Below are 12,804 nucleotides of genomic sequence, written 5' to 3'. Positions count from 1 at the left end.
ACAGTGCAGTTCAAGAAAAGTTAAGGGCTTATAACATTTCACAGTAAGGTCTACACATGTTGTATTCCGCACATGTGACGTATAAAGTTTTTGATTTGATTTGAAACAGGGTTTACGTGAAATGTTACATACATGGCTGGACAAGATGGAAACGGACACAAAGTGACAGTGCACACCGAGGAAGAGAAACCAGGAACAGACAGCTGAAACTTCACTGCTTGACATGCATGATGAAATCCTGGTTGAGAATGAAACAACTGAACAAATGAACAACGAAACAGCAAAGCAAGTAAGGGATAAAAATAGGTTTTACTGGTAATGGGGACATGGGTAAATGCCAACAAAATAACTTTTTGGTCTGTGTGTGTGTAACCTTTATTTAACTAGGGAAGTCAGTTAAGAACAAATACTTATTTACAATGACGGCCTACCCAGGGCAAACCCAGACGACGCTGGGCCAATTGTGTGACGCACTATGGGACTCCCAATCATGGCCGGATGTGATACAGCCTGGATTCGAACCAGGGACTGTAGTGACGCCCCTTGCACTGAGATGCAGTGCCTTAGACCGCTGCGTCCGTGTGTGTGTGTGCGTAACTATTTAACTGTACTAATTTTAAATATTGGTTATCGGTATCGTTATTTGGGGGGAGGCAAGGAAAATATTGGGTATCAGCCGAAAATGTCATATCGGTGCATCATTAATATATATATATATATATATATATATATATATATTCCTTTGCACTTCAATTGGGACTTACTTGCATGACTCAGGAGAGGCACTCTGCTTGTTGTTTCAGTACAGATGGGTGGGGGAGGGGCACAATAGAAGCAGGTGTGTCTCACAAGGAGGGAGAGAGAGAGAGAAAGTAGCCAAACCAACTCGCTCATGTTATCTAGACAAACTTGTTGCTGCAATAGATTAACATCTCATCTGGTAGTGTCTATCTTGACTGCATCAAATCCATGCATAGAATCCAGGCGAGCTACACTATCTAGCTAAATTAGTTAGCCAGCTAGCGAGACTAATGGAGTCTATTTTGCTGCTCTCACCGCATTCTTGTCTACAACAACTCCATTCATATTAAACAGCCTATCTGTTGGTTGATCCTTGTAGCCTACCCCTTCTCATTTAGCCAACGTATTATCGTAATTCCATTTGGCATTGATTGGAAATCTCCCACTTCACTTGCCACACATGGAGCCTCTGACAGTAGTGTTGCTTTGCTTGACCCACAATAACTAGATACGTACATGAATAGCCTAGTATTTTTTTAACGGGGTGCGCTACATTCAGACAGTTGAATAATGTCTAATATCATGGTTTAGCCATGTATGTAGAAATGTCACAGACCATTTTATTTTAGACAAACCTTTTTTAGTAATGTAAGCCTATATTTTTTCCCCAAAAAGTGTTGGTTCTTTTTAACATAAAGACACCAGCAAATCAGCATGTTAATAGAGAAATACTGTACCAATCAAAAGTTGACACCTACTCATTCCAGTCTTTATTTGGACTATTTTCTACATTGTAGAATAATAGTGAAGACATCAAAACTATGAAATAACACATATGGAATCATGTAGTAACCAAAAAAAAGTGTTAACCTCTCTAGGGGAGGGGGCAGCATTCGGAATTTTGGATGAAAAGCATGCCCAAATTAAACTGCCTGCTACTCGGGCCCATTCGGGTAGATTCAGATAGAAAACACTCTACCGTTTCTAAAACTGTTAAAATCGTGTCTGTGAATATAACAGAACAGATTTGGCAGGCGAAAACCTGAGAAAAATTCATTCAGGAAGTATTTTTGTTGTTGTTGGTTTTGTAGTTTTCTATTCAATGCCATTACAGTATCCATTGACGTAGGTCTCAATTTGCAATTCCTATGCCTTCCACTAGATGTCAACAGTCTTTAGAAATTGTTTCAGGCTTTTTGGATATAAAGAGACTATCGAACAAAAGGAACATTTATTGAGTGAATTAATGTATTCTGAGTGCCACCATATAAAGATCATCAAAGGTAAGGGATTAATTTTATCTCTAAGTTTTGTAACGCTTCTGCTTGGCTGGTTACTGTTTGTAATAATTTGTCAACGGGGCTATGTTCTGGGCTAGGTATGTTCTGGGCTAGGTACGCTTTCGCCAAAAAGCATTTTATAAATCTGACACCGTGTTTGGATTAACAAGAAGTTAATCTTTAAACCTATGTAAAATATGTTTTGTTTTCTGAATTTTTATAATGAGCATTTCTGTATTTGAATTTGGCGCTCTGCAATCTCACTGGATGTTGGCCAGATGGGACGCTAGCGTCCCACATACCCTAGAGAGGTTAAACAAATCAAAATATATGTATTTATATTTGAGATTCTTTAAAGTAGCCACCTTTTGCCTCGATGACAGCTTTGTACACTTTGCATTGTTGGGGGTCAAAATCATTTTTCTTGTGTTTTTTGAGGTGGAACAACCCAGTGGGGAAAAACAGAATGCTGCTACAGTGTGGGGGTGTGTCAAAAAAACTGGAGCAAGCAAGCAAGCAAGCAGGCAAGCAGGCAAGCAGGCAGACAGGCAGACAGGCAGACAGACAGGCACAGCAATAAATGACAAAACATCCAGTCCCACAAAAGAGAGACACTAGGGATCACACATTTCCTTTCTCATATCGTCTTCTACACTTTATTCTTTAATGAGGGCAATTCACAGATGAAGCTCCGCCACAAAGGACCGTATAACTCACGAGAAGAGTAGCCACACAATTACACCACATAAAAGATTCCATTACCGCTGGAAAGATAAATATCTTCAGATATAGACCACTGTATTTCATAAATTCAAATGGATTACTCCGAGACTCGGGCGTTTAACACAGGATATTAAACTCCACTTCAATAAGGCCAGATCCACAGAGAGGCTGAAGAAATTCTACACAACTATCCCCTATGAATGCTATCCAGGACAGGCTCATCTCTTAATGCAGTGTCTACGGGTGTTTTAGCTAAATGTGTGGGTCATTTGGGGCGGCAGGTATCCTAGTGGTTAGAGCGTTGGACTTGTAACCGAAAGGTTGCAAGATCGAATCCCCAAATCTGTCGTTCTGACCCTGAACAAAGCAGTTCCTAGGCCATCATTGAAGATAAGAATTTGTTCTTAACTGACTTGCCTAGTTAAATAAAGGTAAAATATAAATATAATGTATAGTATATCAGACCTCCTACTGTCACACTAGACTCGTCACAGCCTCTGGAGTAGAGGACGACCGATTATGATTTTTCAACGCCGATACCGATTATTGGAGGACCAAAAAAGCCGATGCCGATTAATCTGCTGATTTTTTATTTATTTGTAATAATGACAATTACAACAATACTGAATGAACACTTATTTTAACTTAATATAATACATCAATAAAATCAATTTAGCCTCAAGTAAATAATGAAACATGCATACCAGGTCAATTTGGTTTAAATAATGCAAAAACACGGTGTTGGAGAAGAAAGAGAAAGTGCAATATGTGCCATGTAAGAAAGCTAACGTTTCAGTTCCTTGCTCAGAACATGAGAACATATGAAAGCTGGTGGTTCCTTTTAACATGAGTCTTCAATATTCCCGGGTAAGAAGTTTTAGGTTGTAGTTATTATAGGACTATTTCCCTCTATACCATTTGTATTTCATTAACCTTTGACTATTGGATGTTCTTATAGGCACTTTAGTATTACCAGTGTAACAGTATAGCTTCCGTCCCCCTCCTCGCTCCTCCCTGGGCTCGAACCAGCAACACAACGACAACAGCCACCATCGAAGCAGCGTTACCCATGCAGAGCAAGGGTACCAACTACTAGGCTCAGAGCGAGTGACATTTGAAACGCTATTAGCGCGCGCTAACTAGCTAGCCAGTTTACTTCGGTTACACCAGCTTCATCTCGGGAGTTGATAGGCTTGAAGTCATAAACAGCGCAATGCTTGACGCACAACGAAGAGCTGCTGGCAAAACGCCCGAAAGTGCTGTTTGAATGAATGTTTATGCGCCTGCTTCTGCCTACCACCGCTCAGTCAGATACTTAGATACTTGTATGCTTGTATGCTCAGTCAGATTATATGCAACGCAGGACACGTTAGATAATATCTAGTAATATCATCAACCATGTGTAGTTAACTTGTGATTATGATTGATAGTTTTTTATAAGATAAGTTTAATGCTAGCTAGCAACTTACCTTGGCTTACTGCATTCGCGTAACAGGCAGTCTCCTTGTGGAGTGCAACGAGAGAGAGGCAGGTCGTTATTGCGTTGGACTAGTTAACTGTAAGGTTGCAAAATTGGATCCCCCGAGCTGACAAGGTGAAAATCTGTCGTTCTGCCCCTAAACAAGGCAGTTAACCCACCGTTCCTAGGCCGTCATTGAACATAAGAATGTGTTCTTAACTGACTTGCCTAGTTAAATAAAGGTGAATATATATATATATATATATATATATATATATATATATATATATATATATATATATAAATAAATAAATATATATATATATAAATAAATAAATAAATAAATAGGCGCCCAAAAATACCGTTTTCCGATTGTTATGAAAACTTGAAATCGGCCCTAATTAAATCTGCCTTTCCGATTTAATCGGTCGACCTCTACTCTGGAGTGCCATGAGTCTGATAAGAGAGTACAAGCATTTGTGTAGCATTGAAATACAGTGAACGTGACCCTGCTTGCACACCCCAAAGCTGCACAACAGGATTCCCTCACAGGCCTGGGAAGGAAGGGAGGAGGTAGAGGAAGGGAGGAGGAGGGACTTTGGGAGGAGAGGAGCAGGTCAAATCTTGCCTGTGATCCTTGCCCTGGGAGAAATGTAGAATGATCAGTTAGTGAGGTATAACCAATGTGGCTTACAGAACAGCTGTATGTCACAGTTACACACCAATTTTGTCCCCAGGCGATAATGGGGCGGAAGTGTCTGGTATCGAGATTACACACACATCCAATTTCAAATCAACCGCACACACTCGTGTAGATTTGCAAGGATCCGACAGGCAAAAAGAGTATTACAATAAACCACCTGTATCCCCCCTTCTCTCTCCTCTCGTTCTCCCTCTCCTCTTTCGCTCTCATTTATCGCCCCATTTATCAGCATTCTAATACTGACTCATTCTCCCTCAGAGTGATGGCCCTGCCTCCCCGCGTATCAACGATGATTATTCAGTCTCCCCAATGACCGTGCTCATTAGGGAGAGTGATGGGGATGCCACTCAGAATCACATCAATCCTCCTCGCTGGACGCTCACACACGCGCCAACAGGCGGCAAACACACCATCAGCCACACACGATCAGCTTACCTCAGTTCTGTGTGAGATGTGTTACAGCTCACACTTCTGGTCTCCAGGCAGAGCTGTAGTACATAACTCTCTTAATTCAATTACTGAGTCTCTTTCCCTACAGCCATCTAGCTTTAGCTGCATTGCCATGTGTGCCTGCCTGCTATTGTCGAATTGCGTCTGTAAAGGATAAATCTGGGAGAAACCAAGGAAGGGAGACATTGAGGTAAACAAATGGAAAATAAAAAAAGGAGGTAGCGGGAGAATAAAGGGGAGAAAGAGAGGGAGTCTCTGCTCGCCCCATCCCTCTATTGAGAGAGTTAAAAGGAGAGAAGCACGACAGAATGCTGAGTTGAATTCCTCCTGGACTTCACAGCTCCTCATTGAGGGGGAGAGAAAAAAGCTCCCAGGCCTTTTCAGCACAACACAAAGAGGAAGGGATAGTAAAAGAGGATTAAAGAAAATAAAAGTTTTTTTTTTTAAAGAGAAAAAGACTGGCACAGTTCTCTGTTTGGCATTCAGGTCAAAAACACAGTAAGAGAAAAAACCAATGGAACAAACTGTTCTCCTCCTTCCCTTCTTTTCCCAGTACTCTCATTTGTTTGATGCTGTTTGTTTTGAGTTGTTTCTCAGAGTAGGAAGCTGGTTAATATCCATTTGGACCATCCTGAATAAATACACTGCAGCATACAGAATAAGCTCCTGGTACTCCCATAGACCAACCGGTTCACTGTGATCTGAAAAGCACCCACAACAGACTGCTTTGGCTGGTTGTGAATGAAAACAGGTCAAAGCCCTCGTCATCGGGGCCAAATGAATTGGAACACTGTCAATGTTAATGATCTGTTTTATAGTGAGCCCAGTGCCACTGTCATGCCAGAGCATTCTTTCCACACCTGCCCTGGTATGCAATGCAGTTGGCTAGGCCCATCTCTCTGACAGGGTTCAGTTTGAGCGGTGGAAAATGACTATCGTGTTTGAAGTCATCAAAGAGGACAGAGTGAAAAATGTCAGACCGAATGTTCTGATGGTTCAGGGAGGTCCGAAAGGCAGACGACATCATGCCGTCCTTTCAACTGCCTACTCAAAATAAACCCTCAGGAGATAAGCTACTGAGAACGCTCTGACCACAGAACGAGAACCACTCCTGCAGTCACTTAGCCAGCCACTTCATGGTGATATCATAGGGACTGAAGAAGCTCCTGCAAGTCCTGATCAAAGCAACTCTGATTAAACCATATCACTGACAAAACCCTGTTTGGCAAAGTGGATGGGATGGAGTGTAAGTGTTAGACTGAAATAGCCAGATTCCCTTCTCTTCCTCATCATTTCTACAAAAGTTACACATCAAAGCTAAACTAATACATTTGATAGATTTTCTGTACAGTGTACACCGTTTCTAAATCAGGATATAGTCTACTTTCTGTGAATGCTTTCCCACTCAGTTAGTGCTTCAGAAAGCAGCGATGTGATTATTTTCTGACAGTATCACTCCCCACTCCATCTTTCTCCTCTGCACAGAGAAAATAGTAGCATGGGTTTTCTGTTTTTGTCAGCAGCCTTGGACAGCGTTTGGACAGCGCTTTCACACTTATGCCCATCTTCATTAAAAGGCTGACTACAGAAATGAGGGATTTCTCCCTTTATGGCTGTCCTCCCCCCTACTTCTTTCCTCCATTCACTCTCCTTTCTCACATCACTCGTTTTCTGTCATTTCTTTCCCTCCCCCTGAGTGGGAGAGACATTGTTTAGTGAGTTTCCATGGTTCTACTTGGTCCTATATCAGACTGGTCAGACTGCGACTGGTCCCCCCCCCCCCCCCCTGAAATCCTCCTTTCTCTCCTCTGCTACTCTTCTATTCTCACTCTCTGTTCATTCTTTCCATACTTATTCTTCTCCATTTAATGGCTCCTACATCTCCTGAGTTTTCCTTCCTCTCATTGCCTCCCACGCTACCATCTCTTACTCCCCTCCACCCACACACACCCCCCTTTTCCACCTCTCCCGATCATCCATCATGAATATGTCTATCATAAAGATAATTTGACCCTTGAATTCCGTTACTCTAAACATACATTTATAAACATTACCTCCCTGCATCCTTGTGTCTCACCATCTACATAGGACAGGACTTCCCAAACTCAGGGTTTTGCCCTAGCACTACACAGCTGATTCAAATGATCAACTAATCATCCAGCTTTGATCATTTGAATCAGCTGTGTAACGTTAGGTCAAAAACCAAAACATGCACCCCTTGGGGTCCCGAGGACAGAGCTCGGGAAACGATGACGTAGGAGATCAAAACAAAAATGACTTACGTTTGGGGTCCTGGGACAAAAATATTTGTAATAAAGCTATGCCTGTACACTCAGAAAGTATTCAGATCGGAGTTGGATTGAAATCGGAATTTAAAAATGTGGTCAACCAATAAAGGTATAGGTGCTGGAGAAAGTTGATTTATTTACATGACTAGTCTCAACCCCTCCCTTTCCTTTTCATGACTCACTACCTCAGGGTTCTATTGTATGACCGTTGTTTAGTTCCTGTTAATCTCCCCTTCTTTGTTCATTTCTTACCGCTTCAATGGATGTGCACCCGACAACAGTGTTAATCATGTTCTCTATATTTTTACTCCCGGAGAGGTGAGTCTGGATGCTTGCGCCATGTCCCTGGGCACAGCATCACAAAGCACACAATACAAAGCAAATGACAGGCAATGGACTGAAAATAACAGCTTTGATGTACAGATCTGTTTGTTAAGTCCTGTCTGGAGGAGTAACGCTGTGGTTTGTGAGTGCGGCTAAATGCCTGTGTGTGTGTGTGTGTGTGTGTGCCACAGTGTAATCAGCCATAGGGTCAACCAAAGGGGAAAATACAACAGAAATGCCTGTGGGCTAAAGCCACTGCACTGTATTGAACATCATCATTGATTATAGTACTACACGCTCTCTCCCCCCAGCACACTCCAACACAATCCTCATCACTTTACTTATGCAGCCTCCTTTGTGTTGGTGTGAGTGACCGTACAGGAAGGGGTTCTGTGGCACAACCACCTGGAGCAAATATGACTCCTGGGGCATCTGAATTGTCTCGCTAGGTGCTCATAGAATTAGACACAATGTGAAGCATTTTGAGACTCTCCATTATCACTGGTGTAATAGTCTAGTGATTTTACAGCCCGAACGTCGTTACGAGTCTGGACGTGTACCGCAATCTCAAAAACATGAACAAAAAAAGAGGCAAAGATGGTGGCGTTTGTCATCCAGCCCGCCAGCAGAGGAACAACAAATTAGGGTAGTCAGTCTGCAAAGAGAGAGGGAGCCCACCGACCCAGCTGACTAATGAGACTTAGAGACAGATCATGTTTCTCGTCTGAAACACATAATAAGGCCAGCCCCTCCACTGACATCCTGTGGGTTAGCGGTGTGATTTAACATGAGTTGATTACTTTCCCTTTCGGTGGAACAGCAAGGACAGGAGTGACAGAGTAGCTAGACGTTGGCCCAGCCTAAGAACTGATACAGGGACAGATACGCATCATATTTCTCTGATGACAACAAATAGTTGACTTGTCAAATCAAGTGTGCTAATGTTCGAATAGAACAAAGACGTGGAATGTGGAGGTCCTCAAGGACTGGGTTGGGATATGTAACACTTATAATGTAACGGCAGTAATGTAGGTAACACTTATAATGTAACGGCAGTAATGTAGGTATGTAAAAACCCATCCCCTGAACATCAACAAGATTCCTGGTTCTGTTGATCACACACAAACGCACGCTGCACAACCCTCCACGCTGCACAACCCTCCACGCTGCACAACACTCCACGCTGCACAACACTCCACGCTACACAACCCATATACAACCCCTCCACGCTACACAACCCCTCCACGCTACACAACCCCTATACAACCCCTCCACGCTACACAACCCCTCCACGCTACACAACCCATATACAACCCCTCCATGCTACACAACCCCTCCACGCTACACAACCCCTCCACGCTACACAACCCCTATACAACCCCTCCACGCTACACAACCCCTATACAACCCCTCCACACTACACAACCCCTATACAACCCCTCCACGCTACACAACCCCTATACAACCCCTCCACGCTACACAACCCCTATACAACCCCTCCACGCTACACAACCCCTATACAACCCCTCCACGCTATACAACCCCTATACAACCCCTATACAACCCCTCCACGCTATACAACCCCTATACAACCCCTCCACGCTATACAACCCCTCCACGCTACACAACCCCTATACAACCCCTCCACACCGCACAACCCCTCCACGCCGCACAAACCCGCCACGCTAAACACCCCTCCACGCTCCACAACCCCTCCACGCTGCACAAACCTCCCCCCTCCACAACCCCTCCACGCTGCACAACCCTCCATGCTGCACAACCCTCCACGCTGCACAACCCTCCACGCTGCACAACCCCTCCACAACCCCTCCACGCTCCACAGCCCCTCCACGCTGCACACCCCCTATACAACCCCTCCACGCTGCACAACCCCTCCACACCCCCTATACAACCCCTCCACACCCCACAACCCCTATACAACCCCTCCACCCCTCCACAACCCCTCCACGCTGCACAACCCCTATACAACCCCTCCACGCTCCACAACCCCTCCGATATGTAGGAAAGAGTAAGAAACAGTGAAGCAGAACACAGATCTGCTGGTGTAAGCAATACAGTTAGCTCAAAGGGTAAACTCAGCTGTCTGTAGCTTATACACACTCAGCACACAGAGGGAATGTGATGCCACTAGTGTCCAGTTACCTGCAGGTTAGTCTCCCACTACTGTTTACCCTGCCATTTAGTACAGGTCAGGCTGTGTCCTTCTCCTGTGATTGGCTGCTAAAACACCTGTCAAAACATGATGCATGTGTTCTCTGATTTAGTAGAGCTCCACCTAACTATCTGTCACTCAACACAATGGAGACCACTACGCCAGCTGAATTGAACACACACACAGCAAACACGTGTAGGGGGAAAACATTGTCTGAACTTCAGAATCAATGTGGGGGAAGATTTAGCTTCAGATGCCACAAACTCTCTCGTTCGCTGTTCACAAGTACGTGAACAGAAACAAGAACCTCCAAGCTACTCCTGTTAGTGAACTGTTCCTGTTTTGCTCATTAGTACCGGTGCCATGCCTACCTGGGAGAACAGACGCAGCAGACCAGTGTGCACGTGGGTGTTCATGTTACGAGTTTGAGTTAAGAAACGTAGAAGCCTAAAGGGGGGGTTGAAGAGGTCTGGTACTACAATGGGGGCTGGTACTACAATGGGTTCAAACATCAGACACCTTCACCCATCATTAATGTAATGATGTGTTTATGTACATGTGTAATTATATACTGTACAAAAATGTAAAACGCAATGTAAAGTGTTGGTCCCATGTTTCAGGAAAAACTAATTGGCTGGCTCCCAAGTGGGTGGGCCTATGCCAAAACCAGGCCCACCCATTGCTGCACCCCTGCCCAGTCATGTGAAATCCACAGATCAGGGCCTGGTTTGATTTGAATTCATTTCAATTGACTGATTTCATTATATGAACTGTAACTCAGTAAAATCTTTGAAATTGCATGTTGCGTTTATATTTTTGTTCCGTATAAATGCACGACACCAAATCAAATTAATTTATATAGCCCTTCTTACATCAGCTGATATCTCAACGTGCTGTACAGAAACCCAGCCTAAAACCCCAAACAGCAAGCAATGCAGGTGTAGAAGCACGGTGGCTAGGAAAAACTCCCTAGAAAGGCAGGAACCTAGGAAGAAACCTAGAGAGGAACCAGGCTATGAGGGTTGGCCAGTCCCCTTCTGGCTCTGCCTGGTGGAGATTATAACAGAACATGGCCAAGATGTTCAAATGGCTGGCTCCCAAGTGGGTGGGATCCCTCCAAGGCAATGGAAGGCAGCTAACCTGGGAAGGATGACTATTCTCTACTACATTAACTACATGTGTGTGAGAGAGATCGACAGCTTTGTGTACACATACAGGGTGCAGTGCAGTCACTGTGGGCACCATTAGGTGTGATAATGTGTGTGTGTGTGTGTGTGTATATTCAAGAAGCAAAGCATAACATGTGGTTGTGTGTCTCCCAGGCTTCACGCACAGCCTGCCTTCAGGGAGTTCAGATCAGCATGTGTAACAGAGTCTGACTAGGGCTGGGCAACATGGCCTAAAAATGGTATCTACATATTTCAAATGTTCTCTCTAAATAAGCTTTGTTGTACAATTAAAAAGGTCAAATAAACTGCATTTTAAACCGTCAGCAATAATTGAATGAATTAAGGGTGTGTGAAACTACACTAAATATAAGCCCCACTAATCATGTTATCAAAAATAAGCACTGATCGATCTGGCATTGAAGTCTGTACAAAAACAATTTTCTTCCCTTTTTGTTACAAATTGACCCAGAACTATGCAAAATGCACATTCACTAATAATAACTTCTTGTGGTAGGTTTTACAGAACATTAACACAGGTCTCATCTCTCTAGCACAAGCCCACATGCTAGAGAGTAGCCAGCTAATCTTTATATTTCAAGTTTAGACACATTTGATCTATTTACTAGAACAAGGTGGAACATTTGAATTGTTATGAACAAACCCTTCTGTCCATCTCCAACTGTTTGAACAGCATGCCAGGCTGTCCACTTCGTTCAGATGTTGAACTCAAGTGGTCTACCTTATTTCTCAGAATGAGAACGAGTTGACAATTCCTTATAGAATTGTGTGTTATGATTATTGTCCATTTCTAAAACAGACTAGACAGCTAGTATAACAGACGTTGGCTGAAATGCAGCTAGTGGTATGTGCAATGCCGCGAGACAAACTGAGCATACTTTTTCCAAAATCAATGTTCATTGATACTCTTGTTTTAGTAGTGTCTGCTCTGCGCGCAATTGGATTAGTTGAGAGATTAGTCGAAATTAAATGAAAACGTTCCACAAAAATGTGCATCTGAAAACCATAAACTGGCACGCAACGCAGATCGGTAGAAATGGTCAGATAAATTGCCATTCCACATGAGAAAGGTTGGAGACTCCTCATGTAGCCTATTACCCACAACTTCAGGAGAGTAACGGCAGAATCTGCAATAACCAGTAGGAGGGTATATTTCCTGGTTATCTTGATCTCTGGCTCCCTCAAGTCATTTGTGTCTGATTTCATCAAACAGTGCCCTTAAATTGTATTTATTTATTGTTATTGAACCTTTAGTTAACTAGGATAGTCAGTTAAGAACTAATTCTTATTTACAATGAAGTCCTACCGGGGAACAGTGGGTTTACTGCCTTTCTCAGGGGCAGAACGACAGATTTTCACCTTGTCAGCTCGGGGATTCGATCCAGCAACCTTTCGGTTACTGGCCCAACGCTCTAACCATCAGGCTTCCTGCATCAGACAAGCTCAATGCAAATATAATTGATTTTATTAAAATGC

At 43.3% G+C, this 12,804-nt stretch overlaps 1 protein-coding gene across 2 annotated transcripts in view; it reads right to left on the bottom strand.

Annotated features, from left to right (window-relative positions):
• Positions 1 to 12,804, bottom strand: part of LOC110501322 (cytoplasmic protein NCK2) — a 52,447-nt gene that overhangs the window by 22,067 nt on the left and 17,576 nt on the right. Inside the window, exon 1 of one of the 2 annotated variants that reach the window (XM_090215389.1) lies at positions 4,214 to 4,351. The exons of the other annotated variant lie outside the window; for it this stretch is intronic. The gene's annotated coding sequence lies outside the window, so the exon portion shown is untranslated. Of the gene's footprint in view, positions 1 to 4,213; positions 4,352 to 12,804 lie in introns of those variants that run through there. 2 annotated transcript variants of the gene reach the window in all.

The sequence above is a fragment of the Oncorhynchus mykiss genome, chromosome 22 (genome assembly GCF_057628025.1).
Source record: "Oncorhynchus mykiss isolate SJ-2025 chromosome 22, ASM5762802v1, whole genome shotgun sequence".
Lineage (NCBI taxonomy): Eukaryota > Metazoa > Chordata > Actinopteri > Salmoniformes > Salmonidae > Oncorhynchus > Oncorhynchus mykiss.
Note: the sequence above shows the minus strand (reverse complement) of the source record. Positions and strands in the feature narration are given on the sequence as shown.